We start from the raw sequence: 24,332 nt of genomic DNA on the forward strand, positions 1-24,332 counted from the left end.
CACTCAAATATAAAAATAACATAAAAAATGACAGGAAGTAATAATCACTATTCCTTAATATCTCTTAACATCAATGGATTCAATTCCCCAATAAAAAGACATAGACTAACAGACTGGATAAGGAAACAGTACCCTACATTTTGCTGCATACAGGAAACACACCTAAATGTCAAAGACAGAAACTACCTTAGAGTTTCTAGGAGGCTAGAAGACAATTTTACAAGACAATGGTCTCAGGAAACGAGCCCAAGTAGTCATTCTAATATCTGATAAAATTTACTTTCAACATAAAGTCATCAAAAGAGACACTGAGGGACACTTCTTGCTGGTCAAAGGAAAAATCCGCCAATAAAAATTTCAGTTCTGAACATCTATGCGCCAAATGCAAGGGCACCCTCATTCGTAAAAGAAACTTTACTAAAGCTCAAAGCACACATTTCACCTAACAAAATTATTGTGAGGGACTTCAACACTCCACACTCCTCAATGGACCGATCAGGAAAACAGAAACTAAACAGAGACACAGTAAAACTAAATGAAGCTTTGGACCAATTGGATTTGACTGATATTTATAGAACATTTCACCCTAAAGCAAAAGAATATACCTTTTTCTCAGCACATCATGGTACCTTCTCCAAAATCGACCATATAATTGGTCACAAGACAGACCTCAACAAATACAAGAAGATCGAACTAATCCCATGCCTCCTATTAGATCACTATGGTGTAAGAGTGGTTTTCAATAGCAACAAAAACAACAGAAAGCCCACATACACAAGGAGGCAGAACAATACTCTACTCAATGACACCTTGGCCAAAGAAGAAATAAAGAAAGAGATCAGAGACTTTTTAGAATACAATGAAAATGAAGGCACAACATACCCAAATCTTTGGGACACAATAAAAACAGTGCTAAGAGGAAAATTCATAGCCCTGGGTGCCTCCAAAAAGAAAATGGAGAGAGCATTCACTAGCAGCTTAATGACAAACCTGTAATCCCTGAAACAAAAAGAAGCCAAATCCCCCAGGATGACTAGAAGACATGAAATTATCAAACTCAGGGCTGAAATCAATCAAATGGAAACAAAGAGAACCATACAAAGAATCAACGAATCTAGGAGCTGGTTCTTTGAGAAAATCAATAAGATAGATAAACCCTTAGCTAGACTGACCAAAGGACACAGAGAAAGTATCCAAATTAACAAAATTAGAAATGAAAAGGGGGATAGAACAACAGAAACTAAGGAAATCCAAAAAATCATCAGATCCTACTACAAACGCATGTATTCAAAACATGGAGAATCTGGAGGAAATGGACAATTTCCTTGACAGACACCAAATACCAAAATTAAATCAGGACCAAATAGATCATCTAAACAGTCCCATAACCCTAAAGAAATAGAAGGGGTCATAGAAAGTCTTCTATCCAAAAAAGGAAAGACCAGATGGTTTCAGTGCAGAATTCTATCAGACCTTCAAAGAAGACCTAATGCCAATACTCTTCAAACTATTCCACAAAATAGAAACAGAAGGAACACTACCCAATTCCTTCTACGAAGCCACAATTACACTGATACCAAAACCACACAAAGATCCAACAAAGAAAGAGAACTTCAGACCAATTTCCCTTATGAACATCGATGCAAAAATACTCAATACAATTCTTGCCAAACAAATCCAAGAACACATAAAAACGATCATCCACCATGATCAAGGAGGCTTTATCCCAGGGATGCAGGGTTGGTTCAATGTACGGAAATGAATCAATGCAATCCACTACATAAACGAACTCAAAGAAAAAACCACATGGTCATTTCATTGGATCTTGAAAAAGCATTTGACGAATTTCAGCATCCTTTCATGCTTAAAGTCTTGGAAATAACAGGAATTCAAGGCCCATACCTAAACATAATAAAAGCAATATAAAGCAAACCAGTAGCCAGCATCAAACTAAATGGAAAAAAACTTGAAGCAATCCCACTAAAATCAGGGACTAGACAGGGCTGCCCACTTTTTCCTTATCTTTTCAATATTGTATTTGAGGTACTAGCTTGGGCAATTAGACAACATAAGGAGGTCAAAGGGATACAAATTGGAAAGGAAGAAGTCAAACTATCATTATTTGCAGATGATATGATAGTCTACCTAAGTGACCCAAAAAGCTCCACTGGAGAACTCCTACAGCTGATAAACAACTTCAGCAAAGTTTCAGGTTATAAAATCAACTCAAGCAAATCAGTAGCCTTCCTATACTCAAAGGATAAGCTGGCTGAGAAAGAAATTGAGGAAATGACTCCCTTCACAATAGCCACAAACAGTATAAAGTAACTTGGGGTGACTCTTACCAAACATGTGAAAGATCTGTATGACAACAACTTCAGGACAATTAAGAAGGAAGTGGAAGAAGACCTCAAAAAATGTAAAAACCTCCCATGCACATGGATTGGCAGGATTAATATATTTAAAATGACCATTTTGCCAAAAGCATTATACAGATTCAATGCAATACCCATCAAAATCCCAACTCAATTCTTCACAGAGTTAGAAACTGCAATCTTCAAATTCATCTGGAATAACAGAAAACCCAGGATAGCTAAAACTATTCTCAACAATAAAAGAAATTCTGGGGGTATCACTATCCCTGACCTATACCCAGAAGATTCCCCGGTATGTAATAAGGATACATGTTCAACTATGTTCATAGCAGCGCTATTTATAATTACCAGAAGCTGGAAAGAACCCAGGTATCCCTCATCAGAAGAGTAGATACAAAAAATGTAGTGTATCTACACAATGGAGTACTATTCAGCCAATAGAAACAATGAATTCATGAAATTCTTAGGCAAATGGATGGAGCTGGAGAACATCATACTAAGTGAGGTAACCCAGACTCAAAAGATCAGTCATGTTTTGCACTCACTAATAAGTGGATATTAACCTAGAAACCTGGAATACCCAAAACATAATCCTCACATCAAATGAGGTACAAGAAGAGTGGAGGAGTAGCCCTTTGTTCTGGAAAGACTCAGTGAAGCAGTATAGGGCAAAATCAGAACAGGGAACTGGGAAGGGTTGGGTGGGAAATCAGGTGGAGGGAATGGGGCTGATGGGACTTTCAGCAGTGGGGGTCTAGAAAAGGGGAAATCATTTGAAATGTAAATAAAATTATATCGGAAAAAACAAATAAAACAATTTAAAGAGTTATTATTTTTTATTGTGAGAGGGTTTCTTTGTATAATGCAGTCTGACATGGATTTCCTTTGTACATTAGGTTGACCTAGTACTCACAAGGAATCTATTTCCCTTTTTCCCAAATGTTGAGATTAAAGGTCCGCATTTATACCATTTCTTTCTCCCTTTTAGAAGATTATTATCAACGTAAACTTATTTATCTTATCTCCCTTTCTCTTAATTTAATATTCTTCCCTATATTTAACTCCATTCAAATTTCTTTCCATTTCGAATTTGTATAAGCAAATTCTAAATTCACCATGTATCTGCTAAGAGATTTTGGTCTGGGTCCCTATAGATAAAGAGAGGCATTATCAATTTTCCCTTGTTTTATAAGAGAGACTGGTTGTTCATTCCAGCATTACACCATATTTGGAATTAGGTGTAATGAGCTGATATTAGTTTTCCCATGGGAGCACCACATTCCAAGGAGACAAGCTGAATGATCAGAGAATCTTGAAATTATATACCAGTACTATAGAGGTTTTATTAATATAGCTATGTAGTATAGTTTGAAATCATGAAGAGTGAGACCTTCAGCAGCACTTTATTGTTCAGGATTAATTAATCTATCAAGGAGACTTTGTGGTTTCCAAATGAAGAAGAAAACTATTCTTTCAAGCTCTGTGAGAAATTGTATTGGAAATTTGATGATGGGGATTAATTTGAATCTGCAATTTGCTTTCTGTAAGAGGAAAATTATTTTATATGTTATTCTAAAGGATCCAAAAGCACAGATCATTCCATGTTCTGATTTATCTTTAATGACTATCTGAATCATAATCTAGCTTCCACAGGCACTTTCAAAATTGTGATTCCAGTTCACACACTTATCAGGAGTAAAGAAAAACATCCTTCTCTCCCCACCCTCCAACCTCTCTTTGTCTCTTGCTTTCCTAAATATAGTGGCATAATGGTTAGAATAAGAATGAGATGCTGAAATCATTTTAATTTGCATTTTTCAAATTCCAAATTATGTCACAAACTTAAACATATATTTTACATATTTTTATATTTCTCAATTGAGAATATTCCTTTCTATTTTTACCTGTTTTCTTTATCCTTTGGGTTGTTTTTTTTTTTTTTTTTTTTGTTGACAGCTATGTTAATATGTCTTTTAGAAGTCAGATACTGCTAACATGTTCAACCAAATTTTCTCCCACACTGCATGCTGCGCCTTCATCCAGTTATTATCATGAATTGTTGCATAGGTAGTTTCATTTTTATTTCCTGATATTCCACTTCTCAAATGTTGACATTATTTATTGATCAACCAATATTTTGTTTATATTCTCTTTGCTTATCCTCATATTTCAGAGATATTTTCTGATCATTTCCTCTAATAGTTAGGAGTTTGGGATATAACATCAAGATCTAGTGATTATTGATCAGTAGGGCAGATAAGCATTTAATTATGCTACATGCAAATAGCCAGTTTCTCTGTATAATTTGTAAAACTCACCTAATTTCCCCTATTAGCATTCTTAGCAGCTTCTGAAAAGTAGGTATATCCACAAGAAGACCTACAGAGTCAATTATTCTGTGCACAATGAGGCTCATAGATACTTAACCACACTCTAATGAGCATTCATGCACTGAGACTAAGACTGTAAGCATATGAAGATTTTAGAAATTTGGTCTTTATGTGTGTCTCCTAACGATTAGATCATGAGTCATCATTGATTTTGTTGCCTGCATTTTGATTCTTACCCCTATCTGGGCTGCATTTTCTGTACTCAGAGGGGAACGAGGTGCCTAGTTATGCAATTAATTTGATGTGCCAGCGTGTGTTGGTAACCATGGGAGCAGGGGCAGGGTCTTGCACTTCTCAAAAGAGGTGAAGGAGGAATCACAGTAGGTATTTATGAGAGACTTGGAGGACAGGAAGTTTAGAGGCTGTCATCAGTGTGAAAATAAAATAAAAGGATTACCTAAAAAAAATAATCTGTTAAAAAAGAAAACCCAGATATGAGTGGCTGTGGCCTAGATAAATAAATTAAACCAGTGTCTGCTCTTCCTGAGGACATGGGTTCACCTCCCAGTACATATATGACAGCTAAAAAAAACTGTAATCCCAGTTTCTGAAGATCCAATATTTTGTTTTGGTCCCTGTGAGCCCTGAATCTACACAACACACAGATATATAACCAGGCAAAGTACATACTCTTAAAATAAATAAAATCTCAAAAATTAAATCAATAATATAGTTGCATGAAATCCATGTCTAGCTCTTCTATTTTGTCTTATTGACCAGCATATTTATTTTGTACCAGATAGACTATAAATAGACAAAGGAGTCAATAATTACATTGATAGATAGATAGATAGATAGATAGATAGATAGACAAATAATAGATAAATATACAGACAGAAAGAAAGACAGACAGAGAGACAAATAGAGAAGCAGATAATTCAGTCCTTCCCCATTTACATCCTTGTCAGGTTCACTATATTATTCACTTGTGAGTCATTGTTTTCCTGGGAGAGTCATGTATCCATGCACAGCCTGCGTATAAATGCTGGCCTACACCATCTCTGACAAGAACTCCTCAGGTTTTTTAAGTGAACACAAGATTGCCCAGGCTGGTGCATGCCTTCTGCCATTTGTTTGTTTATTTTATTATTTTATTTTATTTTATTTTATTTTATTTTATTTTATTTTATTTTATTTTATTTTATTTTATTTTATTTTATTTTATTTTATTTTATTTTACTTTACTTTACTTTACTTTGTTTTATTTTGTTTTATTTTGTTTTATTTTATTTTATTTTATTTTATTTTATTTTATTTTATTTTATTTTATTTTATTTTATTTTATTTTATTTTTACCTGTACCTAACATTCTTCCTCAGGGAAACCCTTCCAATTGATAATGACTGGTTTGTTGATGTATTTATAATTTCTAATATTGTTATGCTACAAAACAGTTTACCTTTTATCATATTCTAGAGAGACAAAGTATCTCTAGTATGTGATTAATAAGCTTCCTCAACAATTTTTGAATAATGACTTTCATTTTATTTGATTTTCTTCACATTCTTTAGACTCTTTCTTCCCAAAAGACAGGTCCAGGAATATTGGATGTTCTTTTTTTTTTTCCTCCCTACAGCTTTTGTACTTCCGTGCTCCAAACAGTGTAATATGGACCAAAGTTTGTCCCCAATGGAATGTAAAGTAATGGACCTCATCAAAATATTCTACAAATAAACTGTGCGTTTGGGATATAACGGTTTTCTGCAGTCAAATGCTCTACCACTGAGCTATACCCCCTCTGACATAACGGTTTTCTGGAACAAAAAGAATTTAGAGAGTTGGTGGAAAAGGAAATACCAAATTTCATTTTGGTAAGGTTCTTTCCTGACAATGTATAATATGGTCTGCAATAGTCAAAGAGACAGGTTAATCTCTTTCAGTTCATGGTCGAGTAGCACTCAGTCACTGTTCTTATCATACTTAAAAAATGATCTTTAGGAAACTGCATGTAGACTACAGTAGAGAAACCTTATTTTAGGAGGTATGAAGTCTTCTGCAAATGACAGTGATACACAAAATAAAAACACAGTAAATCCAATGTAATAAATGCACGGAGGATTGACTTATGATTTTTTGTGTTTGTTTGTTTTTGTTTTTGTTTGGGGAAGAAACATAACACTGTGTGTATGGTACAAGAGAATGCAATTCTACTATCATGAAGAACATTTGAGTTGATACTAGCTCACTGTTTAATGACCAGCTCTAACGCAGTTCTTGACAGTGGGTTAGAAAGACACTAATACTCTGATGTGGACTTGGAGAAGACATAGGGGGGTGTTACTATCGTGGATATTTGGAAGGAAAATGCAAGAAATATGCACATTTAAAGAAAGTTAATACTCGCTTTTCAATCTTGCAGACATAAATGCATACATGGAGACAGGTGAAACAAAGTTCCCAGATACTGAGTTTTAATATCTATGACCGCAATGCCAAACTTCTTTACATTCACTCTGTAAATTTGCTCTTGTGGACAAACTTAGAGATGTGGAATGCTCTTCTTTTCAATTCTTGTAATGTTACTTATTATATTTCATTTTTTTCAATTTTCTTCTATGAGTGTTTTGAAATGGAATATATTTCTGCAGTGTGTGTGTGCCTGTGCGTGTACATGTACTTGTGTGTATGTTCTAATAATATTTTTTGAATCAAGTATAGGAAAAAAGACTTATTCGTAGAAATTATCGTGTTTGCAGCCAAAGTAATTATTAACCTATGTCCCCTGCAAAAGCACCAAGTCTTATTATTAGCAGAACCATATTTCCAGCACCAGAAGAAAGGTTTCCATAAATGAAGAACTTAGAATATCAGAATGCTGGATATGGCAGATGCAGAGCAAGAACAGAAAGTTCCATAGCACAGTTTCCCTCTGTGTGAATCCTTCATTAATTCTACTCTATAATGTGAAAACTAGATTATTGGTTACCTGTGTTCTAGGAAGGACTCAGCTAAAGTGGCCCAGCCAGAGAATATAAGATCTGCAACTAATCACAGGCTCAGACACACTAAGTTGCATTACTAAATTTGAGTCCCCTCACATATATCTTCTGCACATAGATTACCATACTCTTTAGAACCTAGAAAGCTTTATCTCTTCATGAGTCCATATAGGATTGTTCTCCTCAGTGTTTCCCAGTAAGAAGCCTGAGTGAGATGAACTAATCTAATTGCCTTCAGGGGAAGTCATATGTATGTCCAGTTGTCTTGTTATTTCACCAAGAACAATGGCAATTATGTAGGATAAATTTTTATAAGGACTAATGTGGGGAATGTCTAGACTTTATAAATGTTTTATGTTATTATCTAAAGCAAAGACGCTGAAAAGCAAAGCAAAGCTCTGAATTTGGAAGACATCAAGGACCAAAATGGAAAGTAATAGCATGTGCATAGTTTAGTTTATCATGAATTCTCAGGTCTTCACTATTACATTTAAATGGGATTACGTGGTCAGTTTTCCTATTTATTTGCTGTCTGCTTACTCAGTGTATACCATGATTCCTTACAGGACACAGTCAATATTAACAAACATCTCTATTGCAGATGTTGGAAGAAGGTCCTGTAACAAATATTTTGAAACAATAGAGAAAACCAGTCTTGAAGAGTTATGAGATATGGTAATAAAAATAGGACTTGAATAGTATGAAAAGATGGAGAGCAATGCTGTCTAGAATTTCCAGTTTCACAATCATTTACCTGGTCTTAAAGGGGGTCAAAATAGCCATGGCTAGAGGCACTAAGTAGGAGTTCAAGGCATCTTGCATCAAATCAACGGTTGCTACATAAATATTATGTCAAAGGCATTAATATAATGGTTGTGGACCTGGACTTCAGGGGAATAAAGTCTTTATCCACACTCATGCTCTTGGTGCTGCTGATGTTAATTTCTTTGTCCTTCCAATTAAACTGTTCTCCAGTTGTTCTGCAATCTTTTACAGTGGTTTAAGTTCACCATTCATTTACAAAGAAATGACCAACATTAAAACAGTATGACTGTTTTTAACCACTTTTGTTCATCTCTGTAAGAATGTAGTACTGTTGAAATCACTCCAAATTCACAAATCAACTTATCATTACTGCCATTGTTACAGCAGAAATTCAATTCACATAATCTCCTCTTCTCGAGATAGCAGTAATATTACAGCAGGGTATGATCTATTCTACATATTACCATTCATCTATCTACTGCTTGAAATTATATAGAACTAACAGTGTTTGTGCTAGGAACTCATATTAGAAGAGGAATTCTGGACTTCTAGTAGTGTGATCAGAGAGAAATGAGATTAGCACCAGGAACCCTATTTCTGAGTCCATGTTTCCTTGCTTTTGGTCAATTCCAAGATTCTTTACTCTTTAGGTTGTGGCATGCTCCTCTGAAATGTAACAGATGTAATTCTTCCCCTTCACTCTCCATGGTGGTTGCAGTACATCTATTTTGATAAAATCCATGAAAAATTTTGTCAGCTATTGTGCTAACAGACTCCCAGGGGATGTTGCAGTTGTTTCGTGAACTTATGTGTTTCCTCGCAGAGAATAGTAAAGTGCAGTTGAGGGAGTGTCTCATAGATTCCCTCCTCATTACCTATGTATTACTATGGAATAATGTTGAGTACTTCTTAAAAAGACAGTTTCCTCATAAAAGCAATGTCAGCATAACCCAAACAAGTAAAATAGATCCATGCAGGAATCAGTCTAAGAGGGCACCTTGCAGACAGGGATAAGTTACCAAACCAACCTCCTACATAATAACCACATTGCAGGATGGTACATTCTACACACAGAAATGGAACAAGAATGTATTTGTTTTTGTCTTCAAGTGACCATTGGTTAGGTATTATATATTGGCAAGATTTCACTGAGAAGCAAGGCAATATTTGGTCTCAGAAGAGCTCTGTATTTGATGAAAATCCCCTTAGTCCATTATGAAAACCATGGTAGGAGTGTTGTATGAGAGAAATCAAAGTGAAAAATAGTATATCTACTGAAATCTCTGCATCTTTCTTTGGTTACCAGCTGCTAAATATATGAAGAAAGCACCATTTTGCTCCACTACTAGGCACCACAGAATCCCAAGAGTGCTCCATGAATAAAGGTTGTGTTTCTGCTCCCTATAAAATATCACCCATGAGAGAAGTGTAAGAGAATCTCATATGTATACAGACTCTAGAGCATTTTTTATTTTTAATAAATATTTTTATTCGATATATTTTTATTTACATTTCAAATGATTTTCCCTTTTCTAACCCCCCACTCCCCAAAAGTCCCACAAGCCCCCTTCTCTCCCCCTGTCCTCCCACACACCCCTTCCCACTTCCCCGTTCTGGTTTTGCTGAATACTGCTTTACTGAGTCTTTCCAGAACAGGGGGCCACTCTTCCTTTGTTCTTGTACCTCATTTGATGTGTGGATTATGTTTTGGGTATTCCAGGTTTCTAGGTTAATATCCACTTATTAGTGAGTGCATACCATGATTCATCTTTTGAGTCTGGGTTACCTCACTTAGTATGATGTTCTCCAGCTCCATCCATTTGCCTAAGAATTTCATGAATTCATTGTTTCTAATGGCTGAATAGTACTCCATTGTGTATATATACCACATTTTTTGCATCCACTCTTCTGTTGAGGAATACCTGGGTTTTATCCAACTTCTGGCAATTATAAATAGGGCTACTATGAACATAGTGGAACATGTATCCTTATTACATGCTGGGGAATCTTTTGGGTATATGCCCAGGAGTGGTATAGCAGGATCTTCTGGAAGTGAGGTGCCCAGTTTTCAGAGGAACCCCCAGACTGATTTCCAGAGTGGTTGTACCAATTTGCAACCCCACCAGCAGTGGAGGAGTATTCCTCTTTCTCCACACCCTCTCCAACACCTGCTGTCTCCTGAATTTTTAATCTTAGCCATTCTGACTGGTGTTAGGTGAATTCTCCCGGTTGTTTTGATTTGCATTTCCCTAATGACTAATGAAGTTGAGCATTTTTTAAGGTGTTTCTCTGCAATCCAAAGTTCTTCAGGTGAGAATTCTTTGTTTAACTCTGTACCCCATTTTTTTTAATAGTGTTGTTTGGTTTTCTGGAGTCTAACTTCTTGTGTTCTTTATATATATTGGATGTTAGCCCTCTATCTGATGTAGGATTGGTGAAGATCTTTTCCCAATTTGTTGGTTGCTGATTTGTCCTTTTGATGGTGTCCTTTGCCTTACAGAAACTTTGTAATTTTATGAGGTCTCATTTGTCAATTCTTGATCTTAGAGCATATGCTATTGGTGTTCTGCTCAGAAACTTTCTCCCTATACCGATGTCCTCAAGGGTCTTCCCCAGTTTCTTTTCTATTAGCTTGAGAGTATCTGGCTTTATGTGGAGGTCCTTGATCCATTTGGATTTGAGCTTAGTACAAGGAGACAAGCATAGATCAATTCGCATTCTTCTGCATGCTGACCTCCAGTTGAACCAGCACCATTTGTTGAAAAGGCTATCTTTTTTCCATTGGATGTTTTCAGCCCCTTTGTCGAGGATCAAGTGGCCATAGGTGTGTGGGTTCATTTCTGGATCTTCAGTCCTGTTCCATTGATCTGCCTGCCGTTCACTGTACCAATACCATGCAGTTTTTAACACTATTGCTCTGTAGTATTGCTTGAGGTCAGGGATACTGATTCCCCCAGAATTTCTTTTGTTGCTGAGAATAGTTTTAGCTATCCTGGGTTTTAAGACTCTGAAGAAGGAAATGGAAGAAGACCTCAAAAAAATGGGAAAACCTCCCATGCTCATGGATTGGCAGGATCAATAAAGTTAAAATGGCCATTTTGCCAAAAGCAATATACAGATTCAACGCAATACCCATTGAAATCCCAACCCAATTCTTCACAGATTTAGAAAGAGCAATTCTCAAATTCATCTGGAATAACAAAAAACCCAGGATAGCTAAAACTAGAGCATTTTTTAAGAATCCAGAAACTCTTTGAGAACGAAGATATCTCCATTTTTCTCCTGGGCTTGGTGAAGTAGAAACTGTATTTTTCTAGAGTTTCCTCTTTTCTCATTATTTTGAAAGATTTCCTTTCATCTTTTTCTCTGTTTACTAAATGATGCTACCAAATATTAAAGACACAAAACAGTTCAGAAAATACAGTGCAGATAATTGTCCCGGTCCCATCCTCTCATAAAATGCTACTACAGACATACTTAAGAACAAAAACCTTATCACATCCACAAAACATCCACAATTATGACTTCTGAAAATGAGAAGTGTGGTGCAGCAAACAGGCCCAAAGCTTTGTAAACACAACTCTGGCTTGTGTTTTATTTAGGGAAAGGTGTTGGATATATTTGCAAAACAATTTTCATGGTATTCTGGGAGAATATCTAACAAGTATGGTCAGTGTCACAGCAATAAGTACCCACTGAAAAGCTTACACACCCTTGGTTTGTCATCTTCTCACATATTTTTTCTAGCAAACAACAAAGGAAAGTCATAGGCAGTACTGGTTTCCAATACCCACTCACAATGTCATTAATAAATTCTTCTTACTTCTGGTTCTAATCTATTCCATCATGAAGAATCATTATAGTCTCACTCTCTTCTATTCCAAACTATACTAAATATACTGAGTTCGCTGCATAACTAATCAGTATTTGAGCAAAGCACAGTGACACATTGAGGTGGGATTCATTCACTTGAGAAATATTCCAATGCATATTATTAGAACATACTGACTAGATAGAAAGTTTTTGAAGCAGAAAGATGATCTCATTGTATCTCAAAAAAATGGCTCCTCCATCTTGATTCACATTCTAAGCAAGAGTTTGTGATTCAGGCTTCTTAACTCTTGATCTTGAGTTTAAATCTACAAATCTTTACTACTTCACAGACATTTTAGAAAAACCTTACCTAGACACTGCCTCCATGGGAGCAGTTGTTCTGTCCTCATGATAAAATCATGAAGGGCTCCATTCTATATATTGAGTTTGCTTTTGAATACACTTTACCCTGACACTGATATGCAGGTAAAAATGAGACTAAGAAATATTATTCAGGACTGAAGTTTATTATATATGTCTTCTGAATATGTTACAGAATTATAAGAGCAAGTTCCTGCCAGTGATCCCAAGGATATAGAGAATAATGCCACAACAACATTGTGAAAGTTACCAGTTTAGATGCAATGGCTTCTCTACCTCACTGGTTCAAAACAGAGCCATGCTATAGGGCCAGGGGTTGATCTGAGCATTCTACCTCATTTGGGGGTTTAAGCAGAAAGCAATATAACCAGGGGAGCGGGTATGGAATAAGAGCGGTGCCAAAACATGTCCAAATAGATAATTTCATACTGTCCCTATCAGTACTAGGACTGAGTTCTTCCCTGTCCTTGACGTTCTTTCCTAGTGCACTTAGCCTTACAAACTCACAACCACACACAAGCACACACTTCTTCACTTGAGATACTGACATTACCTCATGGCTGTATATGAAGTTCCACTTCCTCTCCTCTTTTCATGTTATGTCCACACACCACTTAGAATGTCTTTTCTGCAACTATGCATTCCCAGCACCTAAATGCCCATCAAAAATATATACTAAACCCCAATACCCATCCCTCTTCTCCAAAGTTTATACAGCACTTTTTATACCCAGTAAAGACAAGTTTTTCTCCCCATGCTTTCTCTGGAGGAAGGTATTTCTCCTACTCTAATGCCAAACATTATCCTCCCTATACAAGTCAATCTGCTAAGGTTCATGTCCTCTAGTCTAGCATTGTTTGCAATAATGTCTGAATATTCAGATGGAGAAAAAGCTGTGTGAATCTTCACAGGAGACAGTTATGATAGGTTTCTGTCTAAAAGCATACCAGAATATTACCATTAGTATCAGGGGTTGATTTTTTTACATTCAATGGGTCTGTAGTTGAGGCAGTTATTGCTTGAGTTTTTCTTCAGTGTCTGTTTGCTCTTTATCATTGCACATCTTACTGAAAAGCCAAATTTTGAGATGAAACTTTCTATGGGTGGACTTATGAATCATCTCTCCTCTGTGAGTTCTGCTAGCTGTAGATGGCCATTTCAGTATCTATATCCTGTTTTGATAGGAATCTATTCACTGCCTCAGATTGTGATTTGCATTCTCACTCCCATGTCTTACTCACCTTTCCCCCTTCAAATACATCCTCTCCTACTGAGGTCTATCTCATCATCAATCTGTCTTGAATATTTAGTTTCTTCTTCTGGATGAGATTCATTAATTTTACCTTGCACCCGGTGTATTGTCCAGTTTCTTTGGGTCAGTAGGTTGTATCATGGTTATCCTATCTATTTCTCACTAGCATAAATTTATAAGTGAGTATATACCATGTATGTCTTTCTGGCTCTGAGGTACTAAACTTGGAATGATATTCTCAAGGTTCATCCATTTTTATGCACCTTTCATAACACCATTGATTTTAACAACCAAATAATATTCCACTATGTAGATGTACCATATTTTATGTATCCATATTTCTGCTATGGAACATCTAGTTTTTTTTTTTTTTTTTCTGGTTACTGGCTGTTATAAACCATACTACTATAATAATATTTTAGTAATTGCTCCTGTAGTATAATTGGGTATCACTGGGTATATTTGCAAGTATTTTGTCAAAGTGTCTTGAGGTAAAACTATTCCTAGATTTTTTTTTTTGAGAAACAATCAAATCGTTTTCCGATGTGGTTGTACAAGTTTGGATTCCCATTAGAAATTGTAGAGTGTACAGTTTGTTCCACATCATAGTCAGTATGTGCTATCACTTGAAATTTTGATCTTAGCCATTCTTACTAGTTGCTAGATGGAATATCAGAATCATTTTTATTTCCATTTTCCTGGTTACTAAGGACAGTCATCATCCTCAGCTGCTCAGAGACTCATTTGTTTAAAATTCCATGATTAGTTATGTACCCAGTTTTAACTGGGTTAATTGAATTGGTCTGGTCTAATTTTGTATATTCTTTATAAATTTTGGATATTAGTCAGATTGAGGTTTGGCTAATATATTTCCCCATTAAACACTATTTTTCCCTTTGACAATGTCCTTATTCTTTGGACATGATTATGTCTAAATTGCCTTAAATTTCTCTCCATTTAATGTAATTTAATGTTGGTCACTGGAATGATATATATTAACTTTACTGTGTTTTTCAAGCATTTTATTGAGTACTTTTGAATCACTATTCATAAAAGATATTGGTCTGAAATTCTCCTTATTTGAGTCTAGGTGTGCTTTCTTTATGACGGTGACTCTGGTGTCATAGAATAAGTATGACAGTGATGCTTCTGTTTCTCTTTCGTGGAAAAGTGTAATATTGGTGTTAGCTCTTCCTTGAAAGTTGTTAGACTGCTGTGCTAAAACTATCTACTTCTGTGTTTTTTATTAGTTGGGAGACTTTTGATGACTGCTTCAATTTCATAGGGTTTATATGCCTATTCAGTAGTTTTTCTGATCGTTACTTATCTTTGATGAATGGTATCTTTCTAAAATCAATCCACTTTGTTAATCTTTTCTAAATTTTTGGAGAACAGTCTTTTGAAGTAAGGCAGAATGTTCTTTGAATTTCTTTGTCATCTAAAATTATATCACCCTGCTCATTCTTATTTTTGTTTGTCACTGTGTTTTAGTTGGTTTGACTGAAAATTTGTTTTTCTTGTTGATTTTATGAAAGAAGTCAGGTCTTAGATTTGTAGATTCTTGGTATTGTTTTCACTGTTTCTATTTGCTTGATTTGAGCACTAATTTTGGTTATTCCCTACCTTCTATTCCTCTTGTGTGTGTTTGCTTCTTTTTTTTTCTAGAGCTTTCAATTATACTTTTCAATTGATGTTATCAGAACTTTCTAAATCTTTTGTGGAAGCACACAGTACTATGCAATAATTTGTTTTATCCCCATTGGTTTTCCTGAGAAGATGGTGATGGTGTTGATGATGATGATGATGACTTAATCTTTACATTCCAAACAATATCCCACTCTGTATCTGTTCCTGCCCACCTCTCCAGATAACTTAACACATTTGACATCTCCAAGAAGATATTCCATCCCCTCTCTCCAACCCCATGAGATCACCCTTCTCCCTGGGGCTTCAAGTCTCTCAAGGGTTAGGGGCATTTTCTCTCACTGAGGTCAGACCAGGCAGTCCTATGCTGTATAAATGTTGTTGGCCTCATACCAGCTGGTGTACGCCGCTTGGATGGTGGGTCAGAGTCTTTGAGCTCTCCAGTGTCCAGACTATTTGAGACTGCTAGTGTTCTGATGAAGTTTCTTTCCACCACAGCTTCTTCCAGCTTTTCCCTAATTCGACACCATGGCTCCCCAGCTTCTTTCCAATTGGTGCGGAAGGATTCCCCAGCAGGTAATAATGATACCTGCTCTACTATGTTCATAGGAGCACTATTTATAATAGCCAGGACCTGGAAAGAACTCAGCTAACCCTCAACGGAAGAATGAATGCAAAAAATGTGGTATATATACACAATGGAGTACTATTCAGCCATTAGAAACAATGAATTCATGAAATTTGTATACAAATGGATGGAGCTGGAGAACATTATACTAAGTGAGGTGACACCTTCTCAAAAGATTAATCATGGTATGCACTCACTAATAAGTGGATATTAGCCTAGAAAATTGCAATACCCAAAACATAATCCACACATCAAATGATGTACAAGAAGAATGGAGGAGTGGCCCCTGGTTCTAGAAAGACTCAGTGTTGCAGTATAGAGTAAAACAAGAACAGGGAAGTGGGAAGGGATGGATGGGAGAACAGGGGGAGGGAAGAGGGCTTATGGGACTTTCGGGCAGTGGGGGGCCAGAAAAGGGAAAATCATTTTAAATGTAAATAAAAAAATAGCAAATTAAAAAAAAGAATCTGAACCAGACTCTTTCTGAAGTTTGTTCTGCCTCTTGAAGGACAGACATACCAGGCTCCTATCTTTAAGCATGCCAGAGTATGAGTAACAGTATCAGACTCTGGAACTTCCAGCAGACCTGGATTCTAAACTGGGCCTGTGACATGACCTCCTCATCCCTGCAGTTCCCCTTGACAGGAACAAATCTGAGTCAAAATTCCTGACTGTGAGATGTCAACCCTATCACTCCAGTTGATACCAAATCCTTCCCCTGGAGGTGGACTCCACAAGTTACCTCTCTCCAGCGTAGGCCATTTCATATGGTCCCTCCCTGTGATTCCTGAGCATCTAGTACCTTCAGGGTCTCTTGTAAATTCTAGATGTCCCCCCAATACACACTTCTGACCTCCCAAGGATGACTTTTTCTATTCTTTCTGCTGTCCCTCAGGATTTCAGTTTTGTCCTCCAATAACTGATCATGTTCCCCTTTTCCCCTCTCTTTCTCCTCCCCCGCCAGATCCCTCCCACCCTCTGTCACACATGATTGCTTTCTTCTCACTTGTTCATTGACAATATCACAAAAATATATAATGGAAAAGAGAAAGCATCTTCCAAAACTGATGCTTGTTTTACATGCAGAATGTAGGTAGAAAAATGAAAACAGATAGATATTTGTTACCTTAAATAAAGCTCAAGTCCAATGGAATCACGGACCTCAACATAAAACCAGATACACTGAATCTAATAGAAGAAAAGTGAGAAACAGTGTTAATTTCATTGGCATTGGGAAAATTTTCCTAAATAGAACTTGAATGGCTATGGCCCTAAGAAAAAGAATTGATAAATGGGAGCTCAAGAGACTGAAAACCTTCTGTAAGGCAAAGCATATAGTCAATAGGACCAATTGGCAACCTAAAGATTAGGAAAAATCTTCAATAACACCACATGAGAGAGAGGGCTAATATTCAAAATATATGAAGAACTCAAGAAGCCAATCTCCGAAATCCAAACAACCCAATCAAAAATAAGAAATAGAAGTAAACAGAGAATTCACAAAACAGAAGACTCAAATTGCTGAGACACCCTTAAAAATGTTCAAAGTCCTTAGTAAACAGGAAATGCAAAGCAAAACAATCCTGAGATTCTATCATACACCAATCAGAATAACTGAGAGCAAAAACTCAGGAGACAGCACATGTTATTGAGGATGTGGAGAAGAGGAACACTTCCACACTACTGGTGGAATTGCACACAGGTACAAACACTTTGGAAATCAATCTGGATGCTTCTTAGAAAAATGTAAATAAATCTATCTGAACACCCAGTTGGTAGCATAGACCCAAAAGATGCCCCACAATGCTACAGGGATATGTGTTCCACTACACTCATAGCAGCCCTATATGTGAAAGCCTGAAGCTGGAAATAGACTACATGTCTCACAACAGAAGAATGCAAAGAAAATATGGCTCAATTATTCAATGGAATACTACGCAGCTATTAATAATGAGGACATAAGGAGTTTTGTAAATGGATAGGACTAACAAATATCATCCTGAGTGAGGAAACTCAGACTCCAAAGGACATGAATGGTATGTACATGTTTATATGTGGACATTAGTCCGAAAAGTACTGAATACCCATGAATCAATCCACAGAATTTAAGAAAGTTAACAAGCAGAAAGGCCCAAGTTAGGATGAATTTCCATTGCTTTCATTATGTATGACAAATTTGAGAATATTGTGCTTTCCTTTTTATTGAAATCTAGAAAGAGTTCATTTTTTATTTCTTCTCAGATCCAGATATGCTTAAATAAAGAGTTGTTCAGTTTCCATGGCTGTGTAGGTGTTCTGGTGTTGGTGTCATAATTGAAGTCCAGCTTTATTTCATGGTGTTATGATAAGATACAAGAAGTTATTTAAGTATGCTTGTATCCATTGATGCTTTGTGAAATCTAAGAGGGAATTATTGGATAAGGATTCCTGATGTGCTCAGAAGAATGTGTATTCTTTGTGTTTTGGTGATATAATCAGTAGCTAACTGTAAAGTTCATGTTATTCACAGCTTATATTAGTATCATTGTTTTCTATGTTTAGTTTCTGTCCCAAGACCAGTCACTTAGTGACATTTAGGTGCTCACACAGTATTTAAGTGTGAGCTTCAATATTTGATTAAATTTTTAGTAAATTGCTTTTGAAAATTTAGGTGGTGTGGAGCTTGAAACATAAATATTCAGAACTGAGGTATCATCTTGGTAACTTTCTCCTCCATGAATATGACAGTACCCTTTCACATATCTTTCAAACAAATTTTTTGGAAAATCTATTCTATTAGATGTTCCAAAGGCTATTCAGCTTTCTTCTTCAGTGCATTTGCTTGGAAAACTTTTTGCCAAACCTATATTTTGAGGAGGTATTTTTCTTTTATGGAACAGAATGAAGGGTCATGTTTTTACATCCATTAAGTTAATCTCTGTCTTTTTAATTTGGGAATTCAGTTCACAATGTTGAAAAATTATGGACTTATAACTGATAATTGCTATGTTGTTTTTATATTGGTGGTGGTAGTGGTGGTGGTTGTGGTGGTGGTGGTAGTGTGTGTGTGTGTGTGTGTGTGTGTGTGTGTGTGTGTGTGTGTGTGAAAAATAGAAAGAGAGGGGAAGAGAAAATGAATGTGTGTATTTGTGTGTATACGTATTTTTAAATTTTTAGTTTGTATTGAAATATCTTGGTTTCTCCATTTTGGGGATTGAGATTTTAGCTTTTTTAAGAGTCTGGGAGAACATCAGTAGATTGTTACAAGTTTTAAGTTATTTGTGGAGGCCCTTCTTGCTTTTAGGGATTCTGTTGAGAAGTTGGGTATAATTCTGATAGATCTGCCTTTGTTTGTTACTTGCATTTTCATCTTGCAGTTTCTAATATTCTTTTTTATTCTGTAGATAAAGTGCTTTGATTACTATCTTGTGGAAGGATTTTCGCTTCTAATTGCTCTTTTGTAAACTTCATGTATATTTCTATGTATATCTATCTTTCCTAAGTTTGCGATCTCTAGAATTCCCTCAATTTGTGTTTTCTTTATTGCTTCTATTTCCATTTTGAGTCTTAAATAGTTTTACTTATATCATTCAGCTGTTAAATTTATTTTCCTGTATTTCTTAAGAGATTTGTTACCCCTTAAAGGTTTCTAATTGTGTAATTGTCTTTTGCTATATTTCTTGAAGGAATTTATTCATTTCCAATTTAAAGGAATCTTTACCTAATTGTATTTAAGATATTTTTTGTGTTAGGGTTGTGTTAGGCTATCTAGCACTTACTGTAGTAAAATAGCTGTATACTCAAGATATAATATTTCCTTGGATTGTGTTGTGTTCTTTCATGCACCTTAAGCCAGCTAGATCTCCCTGGATGTTCATGTTAAAGCAGGTATTGGGAGGGGGCATGGGGACTTATCCTCAATTATCCCGGTGTGGTAGGTGTCTGATATATATCCTTGCTATACATAGTGAAACACAGGGAGCTGTTGAAATCTTTCACTAGGTGGACATGACCCTGCATCCATGGGTGAGGGATCAAGTTAGAGAGGTTACCAGATAATGGGAGTTCAGGAGTAGAGCAGAGTGCAAGGATCAGTTACTCTTGTCCAAAAAGGTTTGGCTTACAGATGAAATGGTTGCTAGAATGGTAAATGGGTGCAGGAAGGAAATCTATTCTTTATGGTTTCAGATCAGCAGTTCTGAAGAAGATGGCATGGCTCAAGGACATGTTATTTTGGAAGAAAGGCTCTAATTTTCTCTTCACAGAAAAGGAAATTAGACTCTGGAACCTTACAGAGTGATATGGATAAGATAAGGCAGAGGGAGACTCCTTGAATAACTAGAAAATATCAAAAGAATGAAACAGGACAGGTTAAGGTCCTTTATTACATCCTTTATGTGGCATAAATATAGACTTAGTATGGGGTATTATTAAAATTGGCTCATAAAAAAGACATCTATTTTTTACATTCTCAAATAAGGAGCAAAACTTCATTCTTAAGGAGTATGTACAGAAAGCACAGACTAACACAATCTATGCAGATATTTGACAGTATTTAAATTTGTCTTGAGATTTACATATAAAATGTGTACAGTTTGGTAAGATTTAATCTCAGATATACTGAACCCATCTGCGTGGACTCCCTGTGTCTTGAATCCCACATTGTTTTGCCTCATTCAAACTTTCAGATGGATATATTCAGAACTTCAGTTAAGCCCTGAGCTCTATAGACATCAGATACTGAATAACAATATCTGGCTTGTCTTTATATGGCCTAACCAAACCTCCTAATTTTCTATACCATTCCAACTTAAAAGATATTTTGTCACCCCTGTTCAGCCACAAGAAATTATGAAGAGTTGTCAGCCCAATTTAGTGTATTTGAGGTGTATGGTTATGGCTATTTTATGAATGATAGATGTACTGCCATTTTAAGGGATTCTTTACAATATTTTTAGCTTTGGATAGAGAAGAAACTAAAGAACTTAAGCTCGGGGATTCTACCTTTACTTTCGTCTCTCCATCCTTCCTTCTTAGGTAGGGTAAAGAGGTTGGAAGAAAAAAAGGTGGATATATTACTATATATCATACAAATTAGCAGAGTAGAAACATAGGAAAAGGTTATTAAATTTGTTCTTAAATAATTGCGTAGTCATCTATTATATTCGTAGACATTTTTATAATTAATGCAAATTTAAGTTATAATTTTACATTGGTATACAACTTATAGATTTGTGAAAATTTACAGTTTTCACTGGTGTAACTTATATTTGACACAAGATTTGTAATTAAGAGTTACACTTTGATAGGCATTGTGCCTGTGAAACTCATTTAAGAATAGGAGGCTTGGTCCCAGTCATTTTAATAACTGCCATTATGAACAGTTTAGGATGATTAAGTAACACAAGTTAAGGGCCAGATAGTAAATTCATGCTTATGTTTTATACAGAATTAATTATAATAAAGTGTTTTTAATTTATTCAATGAGAAATTCCTAAGAATACATAAGGGCTGAGAGTTCAGATATACTTTGCTTAGGTATATAATCTTAAAAGCCATCTGAAGTCCAAGGAATACAACAGGAAATGCCATTTAATTATTAAAAATTATTTGACTAGAGATATGTCTGCTTCTGACAGCACCCCTTTCTTGATTTAAAGTAGATTTGAGCATCTTCACTTCCAAGAAAGGTTGCTTTTGTGGCAAGAGAGCCAATGGGCAAAAATTTCCCATTTCATCTACAGACAATACTATCCAGACAAGGATATATTTCAAAGAATAGTTGACTACTGGCTTTGACTAGACAGAGTCAGTGGCTCTTCAAAATTTTCCAAATGATAAGTCTATCAGATTGATGATCCTTGGCCATAAGGCCAAAGACAGATACTCTTAGGTTCTGAAAAAGAGGAGACTGTACAAGTAGTCAACTGTCTTGTTTTGGAAGCTATATTCTGTACTTCCAATATTTTCATATATTTATTCTTTCTTGGATTTCTGATGAAGATGAAGAGTGGTTTTAGTCTCATAATCAAACTCAAGTTGCTTAACATAGAAAGAGTTTATATACTGATGACACAGTTTTCAAATGATGCTACAGGCTACAAATCAAAACATAATCCTGGGATACAATCATAATTCTTTCAGCTAGGAAATATGGTACAGTACTTTATTCAGTACTCTACATTTATTACAATTATCCAGTACTAACTGAAAATTTATGGACTAAATTTCATGTGTACTTAATAAAATATAATATTCTTACTTGTTATGATTTTGTTCAATTTATATCTGGAAAAAAGTGGTTTTACATTTATTTAGTTTTTATTAAACAGAAATGGTGAAATGCAGGGAGAGATTCCGGTTCCCTAATTGGTTCTTGACTGTTTCAATTAAAAAACAAGGACCAGTGCTCGCTTCGGCAGCACATATACTAAAATTGGAACGATACAGAGAAGATTAGCATGGCCCCTGCGCAAGGATGACATGCAAATTCGTGAAGCGTTCCATATTTTTTGCTTTATCCCGGGAATGCAGGGTTGCTTCAATATATGGAAATCCATCAATAAAATCCACTACATAAACAAACTCAAAGAACAAAACCACATGGTCATTTCATTGGATGCTGAAAAAGCATTTGACAAAATTCAGCATCCCTTCATGCTTAAAGTCTTGGAGAGAACAGGAATTCAAGGCCCATACCTAAACATAGTAAAAGCAATATACAGCAAACCGGTAGCCAGCATCAAACTAAATGGAGAGAAACTTGAAGCAATCCCACTGAAATCAGGGACCAGACAAGGCTGCCCCCTTTCTCCTTATCTTTTCAATATTGTACTTGAGGTACTAGCTCGGGCAATTCGACAACATAAGGAGGTCAAAGGGATACAAATTGGAAAGGAAGAAGTCAAACTATCATTATTTGCAGACGACATGATCATCTACCTAAGTGACCCAAAGAACTCCACTAGAGAGCTCCTACAGCTGATAAACAAATTCAGCAAAGTGGCAGGTTATAAAATCAACTCAAGCAAATCAGTGGCCTTCCTATACTCAAAGGATAAGCAGGCTGAGAAAGAAATTAGGGAAATGACCCCCTTCACAATAGCCACAAACAGTATAAAGTATCTTGGGGTGACTCTTACCAAACATGTGAAATATCTGTATGACAGGAACTTCAAGACTCTGAAGAAGGAAATGGAAGAAGACCTCAAAAAATGGGAAAACCTCCCATGCTCATGGATCGGTAGAATCAATATAGTTAAAATGACCATTTTGCCTAAAGCACTATACAGATTCAATGCAATACCCATCAAAATCCCAACTCAATTCTTCACAGAGTTAGAAAGAACAATTATCAAATTCTTCTGGAACAACAAAAAACCCAGGATAGCTAAAACTATTCTCAGCAACAAAAGAAAATCTGGGGGAATCAGTATCCCTGACCTCAAGCAATACTACAGAGCAATAGTGTTAAAAACTGCATGGTATTGGTGCAGTGACAGGCAGGAGGATCAATGGAACAGGATTGAAGATCCAGAAATGAACCCACACACCTATGGCCACTTGATCCTCGACAAAGAGGCTGAAAACATCCAATGGAAAAAAGATAGCCTTTTCAACAAATGGTGCTGGTTCAACTGGAGGCCAGCATGCAGAAGAATGCGAATTGATCCATCCTTGTCTCCTTGTACTAAGCTCAAATCCAAATGGATCAAGGACCTCCACATAAAGCCAGACACTCTGAAGCTAATAGAAAAGAAACTGGGGAAGACCCTTGAGGACATCGGTACAGGGAGAAAGTTTCTGAACAGAACACCAATAGCGTATGCTCTAAGAGCAGGAATTGACAAATGGGACCTCATAAAATTACAAAGTTTCTGTAAGGCAAAGGACACCATCAAGAGGACAAATCGGCAACCAACAAATTGGGAAAAGATCTTCACCAATCCTACATCAGATAGAGGGCTAATATCCAATATATATAAAGAACTCAAGAAGTTAGACTCCAGAAAACCGAACAACCCTATTAAAAAATGGGGTACAGAGTTAAACAAAGAATTCTCACCTGAAGAATTTCGGATGGCGGAGAAGCATCTTAAAAAATGCTCAACTTCATTAGTCATTAGGGAAATGCAAATCAAAACAACCCTAAGATTTCATCTTACA

General features: G+C 36.1%; 1 non-coding gene across 1 annotated transcript; it reads left to right on the top strand.

Moving 5' to 3' along the window:
- Positions 1 to 22,572: 22,572 nt before the first annotated feature.
- LOC127683784 (U6 spliceosomal RNA) lies at positions 22,573 to 22,679 on the top strand. The gene has a single exon (XR_007977589.1). It is a non-coding gene; the product is annotated as a U6 spliceosomal RNA (small nuclear RNA).
- Positions 22,680 to 24,332: the final 1,653 nt, after the last annotated feature.

This window comes from Apodemus sylvaticus, chromosome 4 (assembly GCF_947179515.1).
Source record: "Apodemus sylvaticus chromosome 4, mApoSyl1.1, whole genome shotgun sequence".
NCBI lineage: Eukaryota > Metazoa > Chordata > Mammalia > Rodentia > Muridae > Apodemus > Apodemus sylvaticus.